Source organism: Schistocerca cancellata, unplaced genomic scaffold (genome assembly GCF_023864275.1).
Source record: "Schistocerca cancellata isolate TAMUIC-IGC-003103 unplaced genomic scaffold, iqSchCanc2.1 HiC_scaffold_603, whole genome shotgun sequence".
Taxonomy (NCBI): domain Eukaryota; kingdom Metazoa; phylum Arthropoda; class Insecta; order Orthoptera; family Acrididae; genus Schistocerca; species Schistocerca cancellata.
Genome location: NW_026046614.1, coordinates 14685 through 27275, shown reverse-complemented (window position 1 = coordinate 27275; position 12591 = coordinate 14685). Strand labels below are relative to the sequence as shown.

Below are 12591 nucleotides of genomic sequence, written 5' to 3'. Positions count from 1 at the left end.
GGGCGCTCGCTTGTGCGGTGGTGGTGTAATGGTCAGCATAGTTGCCTTCCAAGCAGTTGATCCGGGTTCGATTCCCGGCCACCGCAGCAGGCTTTTAATTTCGCGTATGAGTACTTTGCCGCGCGCTCTTAAATTATTGTTTTTTTCCCCCCTCTTACTCGCTGCATACCAGCCCTTAGTGTGTCTCGACTTGTCTCGACTTTGCTCAGCTGACGCGAGAGCTGACGCTCTCAAATCGGCCTATATCAAAACGACAAGCACGATAAACGACTGAGAGAGGGGAGGAGAGGCGAGGCGATGGACACACAGCACGCCCCTTCATTTCACGGTGGCGTCTCCCTCACCGAATCGGGCTGTAGCTCCGAAAAGAAAAATAGGAAGTAAAACTGCCAATAGTACACTGTGTTCCCACGCGCTCACCCGCCCAAGTACTGACAAGGGCCAAAGTTGTTACGCATCGGCAATCAGACATTTTCTTTCATTTTCTCTTCATCGGTTGAGAACCAGTGTATTCAAAATATTATGCCCATTGCCGAGTGAATGCTGTAGCGCTTCCCGACAAGTCGGGTTCGGATCCTCTGTCAACTTCCACGCATGGTGATGATCTTTTGGTCATCACACTCGCCAGCTGAAATCGGCGCTGCCTTTTCGTAGTAGTAAAAGAGTAGTGGCCCGTGGGGGGATCGAACCCGCGACCTTCGCGTTATTAGCACGACGCTCTAACCAACTGAGCTAACGGGCCTCGGCAGATGCAGTTGCTCAGCCCTAAACTGGAAACGGCTGGCATGAAGCCATACACCATTTCTATGGTCGTCGTGTGTCTGCTTCCCTAGTCTATATTCTGCTGACGGTCACGAAACAGTAGCTATATTGCGAGCAGGACGGGAAACGGCCGCTCGGACAGCTCAAACTTGTCACGATTCGTGTGGAAAAAAATTACGTTCCGGTACCGGGAATCGAACCCGGGCCTCCTGGGTGAAAGCCAGGTATCCTAGCCACTAGACCACACCGGATGTGGCCGTTCCATTGGACCGTTCGTACGGTCGCTTGTCGCATTTCGTGTCGAGTGCCACGTCGGCGCCCTTCTCTCTTTGCGAGCATCTTTGCACATACTGACTGGCAAGGCGCGCACCTCAAACGTCGCAGAGCAATGCTTTTGGCTTCATGCTGTGCTGGAAGAAGAGGAAAAGGGAAGCTGTAAGTAGCAATAAGAGGAAGTAAACATTTTCCCGCTGAAGCGTTGAAACGTTGTGGATAACAAACAAGAAATACGTTGGCGCCCTAGCAACAGCACCACCATCAGTCACAGAAAATTAAATGCCCCGGGTGAGGATCGAACTCACGACCTTAAGATTATGAGACTTACGCGCTGCCTACTGCGCTACCGAGGCACGGGTGAACCGTTTCTCCTGGAAACTGGGTAAGTTGCGTACCCAATATTAGACGTAGAAACACTGTACTTCCTGGATAACGTGTTCTGTTGCTACACGTTCATTGCCGGCCCAGTTGATTGCGGTGTTGCGGCAGCATTATCGCGGGAAAGCAAAATGATGCATCGGCCGGGAATCGAACCCGGGCCGCCCGCGTGGCAGGCGAGCATTCTACCACTGAACCACCGATGCTCGGGCCAGCGGTAACTTGACGCTGCTTCCCGAGCAGATGTCTCAAGGGAAAGTGGGGCTGCCGTCAAGCGCCGTAGCATTCTGTGCAGAAGACGCTGCAGACGCTGAATCCTGCACTGCACTGCACTGCACTGCACGGCACTGCTTAAAAATGCCTCCAGAACGCGGTCCTCTGCGTACTGTTGCGTCGCCGGCGCCGACTCTTGCCAAAGGATGCGAAATGTGCGCGGATACGCTGTCCGAATGCGTCTGGATGTGCTCCCCTAGCCTACCTCGAAATGCGCCTGCCAGGTACGATCACCTTCGGCCGCTGCCGACAGGCGGGAAGCCGACACAGCGCGGAGGCGGGGCGCTCGCTTGTGCGGTGGTGGTGTAATGGTCAGCATAGTTGCCTTCCAAGCAGTTGATCCGGGTTCGATTCCCGGCCACCGCAGCAGGCTTTTAATTTCGCGTATGAGTACTTTTGCCGCGCGCTCTTAAATTATTGTTTTTTTCCCCCCTCTTACTCGCTGCATACCAGCCCTTAGTGTGTCTCGACTTGTCTCGACTTTGCTCAGCTGACGCGAGAGCTGACGCTCTCAAATCGGCCTATATCAAAACGACAAGCACGATAAACGACTGAGAGAGGGGAGGAGAGGCGAGGCGATGGACACACAGCACGCCCCTTCATTTCACGGTGGCGTCTCCCTCACCGAATCGGGCTGTAGCTCCGAAAAGAAAAATAGGAAGTAAAACTGCCAATAGTACACTGTGTTCCCACGCGCTCACCCGCCCAAGTACTGACAAGGGCCAAAGTTGTTACGCATCGGCAATCAGACATTTTCTTTCATTTTCTCTTCATCGGTTGAGAACCAGTGTATTCAAAATATTATGCCCATTGCCGAGTGAATGCTGTAGCGCTTCCCGACAAGTCGGGTTCGGATCCTCTGTCAACTTCCACGCATGGTGATGATCTTTTGGTCATCACACTCGCCAGCTGAAATCGGCGCTGCCTTTTCGTAGTAGTAAAAGAGTAGTGGCCCGTGGGGGGATCGAACCCGCGACCTTCGCGTTATTAGCACGACGCTCTAACCAACTGAGCTAACGGGCCTCGGCAGATGCAGTTGCTCAGCCCTAAACTGGAAACGGCTGGCATGAAGCCATACACCATTTCTATGGTCGTCGTGTGTCTGCTTCCCTAGTCTATATTCTGCTGACGGTCACGAAACAGTAGCTATATTGCGAGCAGGACGGGAAACGGCCGCTCGGACAGCTCAAACTTGTCACGATTCGTGTGGAAAAAAATTACGTTCCGGTACCGGGAATCGAACCCGGGCCTCCTGGGTGAAAGCCAGGTATCCTAGCCACTAGACCACACCGGATGTGGCCGTTCCATTGGACCGTTCGTACGGTCGCTTGTCGCATTTCGTGTCGAGTGCCACGTCGGCGCCCTTCTCTCTTTGCGAGCATCTTTGCACATACTGACTGGCAAGGCGCGCACCTCAAACGTCGCAGAGCAATGCTTTTGGCTTCATGCTGTGCTGGAAGAAGAGGAAAAGGGAAGCTGTAAGTAGCAATAAGAGGAAGTAAACATTTTCCCGCTGAAGCGTTGAAACGTTGTGGATAACAAACAAGAAATACGTTGGCGCCCTAGCAACAGCACCACCATCAGTCACAGAAAATTAAATGCCCCGGGTGAGGATCGAACTCACGACCTTAAGATTATGAGACTTACGCGCTGCCTACTGCGCTACCGAGGCACGGGTGAACCGTTTCTCCTGGAAACTGGGTAAGTTGCGTACCCAATATTAGACGTAGAAACACTGTACTTCCTGGATAACGTGTTCTGTTGCTACACGTTCATTGCCGGCCCAGTTGATTGCGGTGTTGCGGCAGCATTATCGCGGGAAAGCAAAATGATGCATCGGCCGGGAATCGAACCCGGGCCGCCCGCGTGGCAGGCGAGCATTCTACCACTGAACCACCGATGCTCGGGCCAGCGGTAACTTGACGCTGCTTCCCGAGCAGATGTCTCAAGGGAAAGTGGGGCTGCCGTCAAGCGCCGTAGCATTCTGTGCAGAAGACGCTGCAGACGCTGAATCCTGCACTGCACTGCACTGCACTGCACGGCACTGCTTAAAAATGCCTCCAGAACGCGGTCCTCTGCGTACTGTTGCGTCGCCGGCGCCGACTCTTGCCAAAGGATGCGAAATGTGCGCGGATACGCTGTCCGAATGCGTCTGGATGTGCTCCCCTAGCCTACCTCGAAATGCGCCTGCCAGGTACGATCACCTTCGGCCGCTGCCGACAGGCGGGAAGCCGACACAGCGCGGAGGCGGGGCGCTCGCTTGTGCGGTGGTGGTGTAATGGTCAGCATAGTTGCCTTCCAAGCAGTTGATCCGGGTTCGATTCCCGGCCACCGCAGCAGGCTTTTAATTTCGCGTATGAGTACTTTTGCCGCGCGCTCTTAAATTATTGTTTTTTTCCCCCCTCTTACTCGCTGCATACCAGCCCTTAGTGTGTCTCGACTTGTCTCGACTTTGCTCAGCTGACGCGAGAGCTGACGCTCTCAAATCGGCCTATATCAAAACGACAAGCACGATAAACGACTGAGAGAGGGGAGGAGAGGCGAGGCGATGGACACACAGCACGCCCCTTCATTTCACGGTGGCGTCTCCCTCACCGAATCGGGCTGTAGCTCCGAAAAGAAAAATAGGAAGTAAAACTGCCAATAGTACACTGTGTTCCCACGCGCTCACCCGCCCAAGTACTGACAAGGGCCAAAGTTGTTACGCATCGGCAATCAGACATTTTCTTTCATTTTCTCTTCATCGGTTGAGAACCAGTGTATTCAAAATATTATGCCCATTGCCGAGTGAATGCTGTAGCGCTTCCCGACAAGTCGGGTTCGGATCCTCTGTCAACTTCCACGCATGGTGATGATCTTTTGGTCATCACACTCGCCAGCTGAAATCGGCGCTGCCTTTTCGTAGTAGTAAAAGAGTAGTGGCCCGTGGGGGGATCGAACCCGCGACCTTCGCGTTATTAGCACGACGCTCTAACCAACTGAGCTAACGGGCCTCGGCAGATGCAGTTGCTCAGCCCTAAACTGGAAACGGCTGGCATGAAGCCATACACCATTTCTATGGTCGTCGTGTGTCTGCTTCCCTAGTCTATATTCTGCTGACGGTCACGAAACAGTAGCTATATTGCGAGCAGGACGGGAAACGGCCGCTCGGACAGCTCAAACTTGTCACGATTCGTGTGGAAAAAAATTACGTTCCGGTACCGGGAATCGAACCCGGGCCTCCTGGGTGAAAGCCAGGTATCCTAGCCACTAGACCACACCGGATGTGGCCGTTCCATTGGACCGTTCGTACGGTCGCTTGTCGCATTTCGTGTCGAGTGCCACGTCGGCGCCCTTCTCTCTTTGCGAGCATCTTTGCACATACTGACTGGCAAGGCGCGCACCTCAAACGTCGCAGAGCAATGCTTTTGGCTTCATGCTGTGCTGGAAGAAGAGGAAAAGGGAAGCTGTAAGTAGCAATAAGAGGAAGTAAACATTTTCCCGCTGAAGCGTTGAAACGTTGTGGATAACAAACAAGAAATACGTTGGCGCCCTAGCAACAGCACCACCATCAGTCACAGAAAATTAAATGCCCCGGGTGAGGATCGAACTCACGACCTTAAGATTATGAGACTTACGCGCTGCCTACTGCGCTACCGAGGCACGGGTGAACCGTTTCTCCTGGAAACTGGGTAAGTTGCGTACCCAATATTAGACGTAGAAACACTGTACTTCCTGGATAACGTGTTCTGTTGCTACACGTTCATTGCCGGCCCAGTTGATTGCGGTGTTGCGGCAGCATTATCGCGGGAAAGCAAAATGATGCATCGGCCGGGAATCGAACCCGGGCCGCCCGCGTGGCAGGCGAGCATTCTACCACTGAACCACCGATGCTCGGGCCAGCGGTAACTTGACGCTGCTTCCCGAGCAGATGTCTCAAGGGAAAGTGGGGCTGCCGTCAAGCGCCGTAGCATTCTGTGCAGAAGACGCTGCAGACGCTGAATCCTGCACTGCACTGCACTGCACTGCACGGCACTGCTTAAAAATGCCTCCAGAACGCGGTCCTCTGCGTACTGTTGCGTCGCCGGCGCCGACTCTTGCCAAAGGATGCGAAATGTGCGCGGATACGCTGTCCGAATGCGTCTGGATGTGCTCCCCTAGCCTACCTCGAAATGCGCCTGCCAGGTACGATCACCTTCGGCCGCTGCCGACAGGCGGGAAGCCGACACAGCGCGGAGGCGGGGCGCTCGCTTGTGCGGTGGTGGTGTAATGGTCAGCATAGTTGCCTTCCAAGCAGTTGATCCGGGTTCGATTCCCGGCCACCGCAGCAGGCTTTTAATTTCGCGTATGAGTACTTTTGCCGCGCGCTCTTAAATTATTGTTTTTTTCCCCCCTCTTACTCGCTGCATACCAGCCCTTAGTGTGTCTCGACTTGTCTCGACTTTGCTCAGCTGACGCGAGAGCTGACGCTCTCAAATCGGCCTATATCAAAACGACAAGCACGATAAACGACTGAGAGAGGGGAGGAGAGGCGAGGCGATGGACACACAGCACGCCCCTTCATTTCACGGTGGCGTCTCCCTCACCGAATCGGGCTGTAGCTCCGAAAAGAAAAATAGGAAGTAAAACTGCCAATAGTACACTGTGTTCCCACGCGCTCACCCGCCCAAGTACTGACAAGGGCCAAAGTTGTTACGCATCGGCAATCAGACATTTTCTTTCATTTTCTCTTCATCGGTTGAGAACCAGTGTATTCAAAATATTATGCCCATTGCCGAGTGAATGCTGTAGCGCTTCCCGACAAGTCGGGTTCGGATCCTCTGTCAACTTCCACGCATGGTGATGATCTTTTGGTCATCACACTCGCCAGCTGAAATCGGCGCTGCCTTTTCGTAGTAGTAAAAGAGTAGTGGCCCGTGGGGGGATCGAACCCGCGACCTTCGCGTTATTAGCACGACGCTCTAACCAACTGAGCTAACGGGCCTCGGCAGATGCAGTTGCTCAGCCCTAAACTGGAAACGGCTGGCATGAAGCCATACACCATTTCTATGGTCGTCGTGTGTCTGCTTCCCTAGTCTATATTCTGCTGACGGTCACGAAACAGTAGCTATATTGCGAGCAGGACGGGAAACGGCCGCTCGGACAGCTCAAACTTGTCACGATTCGTGTGGAAAAAAATTACGTTCCGGTACCGGGAATCGAACCCGGGCCTCCTGGGTGAAAGCCAGGTATCCTAGCCACTAGACCACACCGGATGTGGCCGTTCCATTGGACCGTTCGTACGGTCGCTTGTCGCATTTCGTGTCGAGTGCCACGTCGGCGCCCTTCTCTCTTTGCGAGCATCTTTGCACATACTGACTGGCAAGGCGCGCACCTCAAACGTCGCAGAGCAATGCTTTTGGCTTCATGCTGTGCTGGAAGAAGAGGAAAAGGGAAGCTGTAAGTAGCAATAAGAGGAAGTAAACATTTTCCCGCTGAAGCGTTGAAACGTTGTGGATAACAAACAAGAAATACGTTGGCGCCCTAGCAACAGCACCACCATCAGTCACAGAAAATTAAATGCCCCGGGTGAGGATCGAACTCACGACCTTAAGATTATGAGACTTACGCGCTGCCTACTGCGCTACCGAGGCACGGGTGAACCGTTTCTCCTGGAAACTGGGTAAGTTGCGTACCCAATATTAGACGTAGAAACACTGTACTTCCTGGATAACGTGTTCTGTTGCTACACGTTCATTGCCGGCCCAGTTGATTGCGGTGTTGCGGCAGCATTATCGCGGGAAAGCAAAATGATGCATCGGCCGGGAATCGAACCCGGGCCGCCCGCGTGGCAGGCGAGCATTCTACCACTGAACCACCGATGCTCGGGCCAGCGGTAACTTGACGCTGCTTCCCGAGCAGATGTCTCAAGGGAAAGTGGGGCTGCCGTCAAGCGCCGTAGCATTCTGTGCAGAAGACGCTGCAGACGCTGAATCCTGCACTGCACTGCACTGCACTGCACGGCACTGCTTAAAAATGCCTCCAGAACGCGGTCCTCTGCGTACTGTTGCGTCGCCGGCGCCGACTCTTGCCAAAGGATGCGAAATGTGCGCGGATACGCTGTCCGAATGCGTCTGGATGTGCTCCCCTAGCCTACCTCGAAATGCGCCTGCCAGGTACGATCACCTTCGGCCGCTGCCGACAGGCGGGAAGCCGACACAGCGCGGAGGCGGGGCGCTCGCTTGTGCGGTGGTGGTGTAATGGTCAGCATAGTTGCCTTCCAAGCAGTTGATCCGGGTTCGATTCCCGGCCACCGCAGCAGGCTTTTAATTTCGCGTATGAGTACTTTTGCCGCGCGCTCTTAAATTATTGTTTTTTTCCCCCCTCTTACTCGCTGCATACCAGCCCTTAGTGTGTCTCGACTTGTCTCGACTTTGCTCAGCTGACGCGAGAGCTGACGCTCTCAAATCGGCCTATATCAAAACGACAAGCACGATAAACGACTGAGAGAGGGGAGGAGAGGCGAGGCGATGGACACACAGCACGCCCCTTCATTTCACGGTGGCGTCTCCCTCACCGAATCGGGCTGTAGCTCCGAAAAGAAAAATAGGAAGTAAAACTGCCAATAGTACACTGTGTTCCCACGCGCTCACCCGCCCAAGTACTGACAAGGGCCAAAGTTGTTACGCATCGGCAATCAGACATTTTCTTTCATTTTCTCTTCATCGGTTGAGAACCAGTGTATTCAAAATATTATGCCCATTGCCGAGTGAATGCTGTAGCGCTTCCCGACAAGTCGGGTTCGGATCCTCTGTCAACTTCCACGCATGGTGATGATCTTTTGGTCATCACACTCGCCAGCTGAAATCGGCGCTGCCTTTTCGTAGTAGTAAAAGAGTAGTGGCCCGTGGGGGGATCGAACCCGCGACCTTCGCGTTATTAGCACGACGCTCTAACCAACTGAGCTAACGGGCCTCGGCAGATGCAGTTGCTCAGCCCTAAACTGGAAACGGCTGGCATGAAGCCATACACCATTTCTATGGTCGTCGTGTGTCTGCTTCCCTAGTCTATATTCTGCTGACGGTCACGAAACAGTAGCTATATTGCGAGCAGGACGGGAAACGGCCGCTCGGACAGCTCAAACTTGTCACGATTCGTGTGGAAAAAAATTACGTTCCGGTACCGGGAATCGAACCCGGGCCTCCTGGGTGAAAGCCAGGTATCCTAGCCACTAGACCACACCGGATGTGGCCGTTCCATTGGACCGTTCGTACGGTCGCTTGTCGCATTTCGTGTCGAGTGCCACGTCGGCGCCCTTCTCTCTTTGCGAGCATCTTTGCACATACTGACTGGCAAGGCGCGCACCTCAAACGTCGCAGAGCAATGCTTTTGGCTTCATGCTGTGCTGGAAGAAGAGGAAAAGGGAAGCTGTAAGTAGCAATAAGAGGAAGTAAACATTTTCCCGCTGAAGCGTTGAAACGTTGTGGATAACAAACAAGAAATACGATGGCGCCCTAGCAACAGCACCACCATCAGTCACAGAAAATTAAATGCCCCGGGTGAGGATCGAACTCACGACCTTAAGATTATGAGACTTACGCGCTGCCTACTGCGCTACCGAGGCACGGGTGAACCGTTTCTCCTGGAAACTGGGTAAGTTGCGTACCCAATATTAGACGTAGAAACACTGTACTTCCTGGATAACGTGTTCTGTTGCTACACGTTCATTGCCGGCCCAGTTGATTGCGGTGTTGCGGCAGCATTATCGCGGGAAAGCAAAATGATGCATCGGCCGGGAATCGAACCCGGGCCGCCCGCGTGGCAGGCGAGCATTCTACCACTGAACCACCGATGCTCGGGCCAGCGGTAACTTGACGCTGCTTCCCGAGCAGATGTCTCAAGGGAAAGTGGGGCTGCCGTCAAGCGCCGTAGCATTCTGTGCAGAAGACGCTGCAGACGCTGAATCCTGCACTGCACTGCACTGCACTGCACGGCACTGCTTAAAAATGCCTCCAGAACGCGGTCCTCTGCGTACTGTTGCGTCGCCGGCGCCGACTCTTGCCAAAGGATGCGAAATGTGCGCGGATACGCTGTCCGAATGCGTCTGGATGTGCTCCCCTAGCCTACCTCGAAATGCGCCTGCCAGGTACGATCACCTTCGGCCGCTGCCGACAGGCGGGAAGCCGACACAGCGCGGAGGCGGGGCGCTCGCTTGTGCGGTGGTGGTGTAATGGTCAGCATAGTTGCCTTCCAAGCAGTTGATCCGGGTTCGATTCCCGGCCACCGCAGCAGGCTTTTAATTTCGCGTATGAGTACTTTTGCCGCGCGCTCTTAAATTATTGTTTTTTTCCCCCCTCTTACTCGCTGCATACCAGCCCTTAGTGTGTCTCGACTTGTCTCGACTTTGCTCAGCTGACGCGAGAGCTGACGCTCTCAAATCGGCCTATATCAAAACGACAAGCACGATAAACGACTGAGAGAGGGGAGGAGAGGCGAGGCGATGGACACACAGCACGCCCCTTCATTTCACGGTGGCGTCTCCCTCACCGAATCGGGCTGTAGCTCCGAAAAGAAAAATAGGAAGTAAAACTGCCAATAGTACACTGTGTTCCCACGCGCTCACCCGCCCAAGTACTGACAAGGGCCAAAGTTGTTACGCATCGGCAATCAGACATTTTCTTTCATTTTCTCTTCATCGGTTGAGAACCAGTGTATTCAAAATATTATGCCCATTGCCGAGTGAATGCTGTAGCGCTTCCCGACAAGTCGGGTTCGGATCCTCTGTCAACTTCCACGCATGGTGATGATCTTTTGGTCATCACACTCGCCAGCTGAAATCGGCGCTGCCTTTTCGTAGTAGTAAAAGAGTAGTGGCCCGTGGGGGGATCGAACCCGCGACCTTCGCGTTATTAGCACGACGCTCTAACCAACTGAGCTAACGGGCCTCGGCAGATGCAGTTGCTCAGCCCTAAACTGGAAACGGCTGGCATGAAGCCATACACCATTTCTATGGTCGTCGTGTGTCTGCTTCCCTAGTCTATATTCTGCTGACGGTCACGAAACAGTAGCTATATTGCGAGCAGGACGGGAAACGGCCGCTCGGACAGCTCAAACTTGTCACGATTCGTGTGGAAAAAAATTACGTTCCGGTACCGGGAATCGAACCCGGGCCTCCTGGGTGAAAGCCAGGTATCCTAGCCACTAGACCACACCGGATGTGGCCGTTCCATTGGACCGTTCGTACGGTCGCTTGTCGCATTTCGTGTCGAGTGCCACGTCGGCGCCCTTCTCTCTTTGCGAGCATCTTTGCACATACTGACTGGCAAGGCGCGCACCTCAAACGTCGCAGAGCAATGCTTTTGGCTTCATGCTGTGCTGGAAGAAGAGGAAAAGGGAAGCTGTAAGTAGCAATAAGAGGAAGTAAACATTTTCCCGCTGAAGCGTTGAAACGTTGTGGATAACAAACAAGAAATACGATGGCGCCCTAGCAACAGCACCACCATCAGTCACAGAAAATTAAATGCCCCGGGTGAGGATCGAACTCACGACCTTAAGATTATGAGACTTACGCGCTGCCTACTGCGCTACCGAGGCACGGGTGAACCGTTTCTCCTGGAAACTGGGTAAGTTGCGTACCCAATATTAGACGTAGAAACACTGTACTTCCTGGATAACGTGTTCTGTTGCTACACGTTCATTGCCGGCCCAGTTGATTGCGGTGTTGCGGCAGCATTATCGCGGGAAAGCAAAATGATGCATCGGCCGGGAATCGAACCCGGGCCGCCCGCGTGGCAGGCGAGCATTCTACCACTGAACCACCGATGCTCGGGCCAGCGGTAACTTGACGCTGCTTCCCGAGCAGATGTCTCAAGGGAAAGTGGGGCTGCCGTCAAGCGCCGTAGCATTCTGTGCAGAAGACGCTGCAGACGCTGAATCCTGCACTGCACTGCACTGCACTGCACGGCACTGCTTAAAAATGCCTCCAGAACGCGGTCCTCTGCGTACTGTTGCGTCGCCGGCGCCGACTCTTGCCAAAGGATGCGAAATGTGCGCGGATACGCTGTCCGAATGCGTCTGGATGTGCTCCCCTAGCCTACCTCGAAATGCGCCTGCCAGGTACGATCACCTTCGGCCGCTGCCGACAGGCGGGAAGCCGACACAGCGCGGAGGCGGGGCGCTCGCTTGTGCGGTGGTGGTGTAATGGTCAGCATAGTTGCCTTCCAAGCAGTTGATCCGGGTTCGATTCCCGGCCACCGCAGCAGGCTTTTAATTTCGCGTATGAGTACTTTTGCCGCGCGCTCTTAAATTATTGTTTTTTTCCCCCCTCTTACTCGCTGCATACCAGCCCTTAGTGTGTCTCGACTTGTCTCGACTTTGCTCAGCTGACGCGAGAGCTGACGCTCTCAAATCGGCCTATATCAAAACGACAAGCACGATAAACGACTGAGAGAGGGGAGGAGAGGCGAGGCGATGGACACACAGCACGCCCCTTCATTTCACGGTGGCGTCTCCCTCACCGAATCGGGCTGTAGCTCCGAAAAGAAAAATAGGAAGTAAAACTGCCAATAGTACACTGTGTTCCCACGCGCTCACCCGCCCAAGTACTGACAAGGGCCAAAGTTGTTACGCATCGGCAATCAGACATTTTCTTTCATTTTCTCTTCATCGGTTGAGAACCAGTGTATTCAAAATATTATGCCCATTGCCGAGTGAATGCTGTAGCGCTTCCCGACAAGTCGGGTTCGGATCCTCTGTCAACTTCCACGCATGGTGATGATCTTTTGGTCATCACACTCGCCAGCTGAAATCGGCGCTGCCTTTTCGTAGTAGTAAAAGAGTAGTGGCCCGTGGGGGGATCGAACCCGCGACCTTCGCGTTATTAGCACGACGCTCTAACCAACTGAGCTAACGGGCCTCGGCAGATGCAGTTGCTCAGCCCTAAAC

The 12591-nt window shown here is 53.9% G+C and overlaps 32 non-coding genes across 32 annotated transcripts; 7 read left to right on the top strand and 25 right to left on the bottom strand.

Moving 5' to 3' along the window:
* The first annotated feature begins 14 nt into the window (after window positions 1–14).
* Window positions 15–86, top strand: Trnag-ucc (transfer RNA glycine (anticodon UCC)). The gene has a single exon. It is a non-coding gene; the product is annotated as a tRNA-Gly (tRNA).
* A 582-nt stretch (window positions 87–668) lies between these two features.
* On the bottom strand, window positions 669–742 carry Trnai-aau (transfer RNA isoleucine (anticodon AAU)). Its single transcript has one exon. It is a non-coding gene; the product is annotated as a tRNA-Ile (tRNA).
* A 199-nt stretch (window positions 743–941) lies between these two features.
* Trnae-uuc (transfer RNA glutamic acid (anticodon UUC)) lies at window positions 942–1013 on the bottom strand. The gene has a single exon. It is a non-coding gene; the product is annotated as a tRNA-Glu (tRNA).
* A 305-nt stretch (window positions 1014–1318) lies between these two features.
* Trnam-cau (transfer RNA methionine (anticodon CAU)) lies at window positions 1319–1391 on the bottom strand. The gene has a single exon. It is a non-coding gene; the product is annotated as a tRNA-Met (tRNA).
* Window positions 1392–1551: 160 nt separating this feature from the next.
* Window positions 1552–1622, bottom strand: Trnag-gcc (transfer RNA glycine (anticodon GCC)). Its single transcript has one exon. It is a non-coding gene; the product is annotated as a tRNA-Gly (tRNA).
* Window positions 1623–1983: 361 nt separating this feature from the next.
* Window positions 1984–2055, top strand: Trnag-ucc (transfer RNA glycine (anticodon UCC)). Its single transcript has one exon. It is a non-coding gene; the product is annotated as a tRNA-Gly (tRNA).
* Window positions 2056–2638: 583 nt separating this feature from the next.
* On the bottom strand, window positions 2639–2712 carry Trnai-aau (transfer RNA isoleucine (anticodon AAU)). The gene has a single exon. It is a non-coding gene; the product is annotated as a tRNA-Ile (tRNA).
* A 199-nt stretch (window positions 2713–2911) lies between these two features.
* On the bottom strand, window positions 2912–2983 carry Trnae-uuc (transfer RNA glutamic acid (anticodon UUC)). Its single transcript has one exon. It is a non-coding gene; the product is annotated as a tRNA-Glu (tRNA).
* Window positions 2984–3288: 305 nt separating this feature from the next.
* Trnam-cau (transfer RNA methionine (anticodon CAU)) lies at window positions 3289–3361 on the bottom strand. The gene has a single exon. It is a non-coding gene; the product is annotated as a tRNA-Met (tRNA).
* Window positions 3362–3521: 160 nt separating this feature from the next.
* On the bottom strand, window positions 3522–3592 carry Trnag-gcc (transfer RNA glycine (anticodon GCC)). The gene has a single exon. It is a non-coding gene; the product is annotated as a tRNA-Gly (tRNA).
* A 361-nt stretch (window positions 3593–3953) lies between these two features.
* Window positions 3954–4025, top strand: Trnag-ucc (transfer RNA glycine (anticodon UCC)). The gene has a single exon. It is a non-coding gene; the product is annotated as a tRNA-Gly (tRNA).
* Window positions 4026–4608: 583 nt separating this feature from the next.
* Trnai-aau (transfer RNA isoleucine (anticodon AAU)) lies at window positions 4609–4682 on the bottom strand. The gene has a single exon. It is a non-coding gene; the product is annotated as a tRNA-Ile (tRNA).
* Window positions 4683–4881: 199 nt separating this feature from the next.
* Trnae-uuc (transfer RNA glutamic acid (anticodon UUC)) lies at window positions 4882–4953 on the bottom strand. The gene has a single exon. It is a non-coding gene; the product is annotated as a tRNA-Glu (tRNA).
* A 305-nt stretch (window positions 4954–5258) lies between these two features.
* Window positions 5259–5331, bottom strand: Trnam-cau (transfer RNA methionine (anticodon CAU)). Its single transcript has one exon. It is a non-coding gene; the product is annotated as a tRNA-Met (tRNA).
* A 160-nt stretch (window positions 5332–5491) lies between these two features.
* Trnag-gcc (transfer RNA glycine (anticodon GCC)) lies at window positions 5492–5562 on the bottom strand. Its single transcript has one exon. It is a non-coding gene; the product is annotated as a tRNA-Gly (tRNA).
* Window positions 5563–5923: 361 nt separating this feature from the next.
* Window positions 5924–5995, top strand: Trnag-ucc (transfer RNA glycine (anticodon UCC)). Its single transcript has one exon. It is a non-coding gene; the product is annotated as a tRNA-Gly (tRNA).
* Window positions 5996–6578: 583 nt separating this feature from the next.
* Window positions 6579–6652, bottom strand: Trnai-aau (transfer RNA isoleucine (anticodon AAU)). The gene has a single exon. It is a non-coding gene; the product is annotated as a tRNA-Ile (tRNA).
* Window positions 6653–6851: 199 nt separating this feature from the next.
* Window positions 6852–6923, bottom strand: Trnae-uuc (transfer RNA glutamic acid (anticodon UUC)). Its single transcript has one exon. It is a non-coding gene; the product is annotated as a tRNA-Glu (tRNA).
* A 305-nt stretch (window positions 6924–7228) lies between these two features.
* Window positions 7229–7301, bottom strand: Trnam-cau (transfer RNA methionine (anticodon CAU)). Its single transcript has one exon. It is a non-coding gene; the product is annotated as a tRNA-Met (tRNA).
* A 160-nt stretch (window positions 7302–7461) lies between these two features.
* On the bottom strand, window positions 7462–7532 carry Trnag-gcc (transfer RNA glycine (anticodon GCC)). Its single transcript has one exon. It is a non-coding gene; the product is annotated as a tRNA-Gly (tRNA).
* A 361-nt stretch (window positions 7533–7893) lies between these two features.
* Trnag-ucc (transfer RNA glycine (anticodon UCC)) lies at window positions 7894–7965 on the top strand. Its single transcript has one exon. It is a non-coding gene; the product is annotated as a tRNA-Gly (tRNA).
* Window positions 7966–8548: 583 nt separating this feature from the next.
* Trnai-aau (transfer RNA isoleucine (anticodon AAU)) lies at window positions 8549–8622 on the bottom strand. The gene has a single exon. It is a non-coding gene; the product is annotated as a tRNA-Ile (tRNA).
* A 199-nt stretch (window positions 8623–8821) lies between these two features.
* On the bottom strand, window positions 8822–8893 carry Trnae-uuc (transfer RNA glutamic acid (anticodon UUC)). The gene has a single exon. It is a non-coding gene; the product is annotated as a tRNA-Glu (tRNA).
* Window positions 8894–9198: 305 nt separating this feature from the next.
* On the bottom strand, window positions 9199–9271 carry Trnam-cau (transfer RNA methionine (anticodon CAU)). The gene has a single exon. It is a non-coding gene; the product is annotated as a tRNA-Met (tRNA).
* A 160-nt stretch (window positions 9272–9431) lies between these two features.
* Trnag-gcc (transfer RNA glycine (anticodon GCC)) lies at window positions 9432–9502 on the bottom strand. The gene has a single exon. It is a non-coding gene; the product is annotated as a tRNA-Gly (tRNA).
* A 361-nt stretch (window positions 9503–9863) lies between these two features.
* Window positions 9864–9935, top strand: Trnag-ucc (transfer RNA glycine (anticodon UCC)). The gene has a single exon. It is a non-coding gene; the product is annotated as a tRNA-Gly (tRNA).
* A 583-nt stretch (window positions 9936–10518) lies between these two features.
* On the bottom strand, window positions 10519–10592 carry Trnai-aau (transfer RNA isoleucine (anticodon AAU)). Its single transcript has one exon. It is a non-coding gene; the product is annotated as a tRNA-Ile (tRNA).
* Window positions 10593–10791: 199 nt separating this feature from the next.
* On the bottom strand, window positions 10792–10863 carry Trnae-uuc (transfer RNA glutamic acid (anticodon UUC)). The gene has a single exon. It is a non-coding gene; the product is annotated as a tRNA-Glu (tRNA).
* A 305-nt stretch (window positions 10864–11168) lies between these two features.
* Trnam-cau (transfer RNA methionine (anticodon CAU)) lies at window positions 11169–11241 on the bottom strand. Its single transcript has one exon. It is a non-coding gene; the product is annotated as a tRNA-Met (tRNA).
* Window positions 11242–11401: 160 nt separating this feature from the next.
* Window positions 11402–11472, bottom strand: Trnag-gcc (transfer RNA glycine (anticodon GCC)). The gene has a single exon. It is a non-coding gene; the product is annotated as a tRNA-Gly (tRNA).
* Window positions 11473–11833: 361 nt separating this feature from the next.
* Window positions 11834–11905, top strand: Trnag-ucc (transfer RNA glycine (anticodon UCC)). Its single transcript has one exon. It is a non-coding gene; the product is annotated as a tRNA-Gly (tRNA).
* A 583-nt stretch (window positions 11906–12488) lies between these two features.
* On the bottom strand, window positions 12489–12562 carry Trnai-aau (transfer RNA isoleucine (anticodon AAU)). Its single transcript has one exon. It is a non-coding gene; the product is annotated as a tRNA-Ile (tRNA).
* Window positions 12563–12591: the final 29 nt, after the last annotated feature.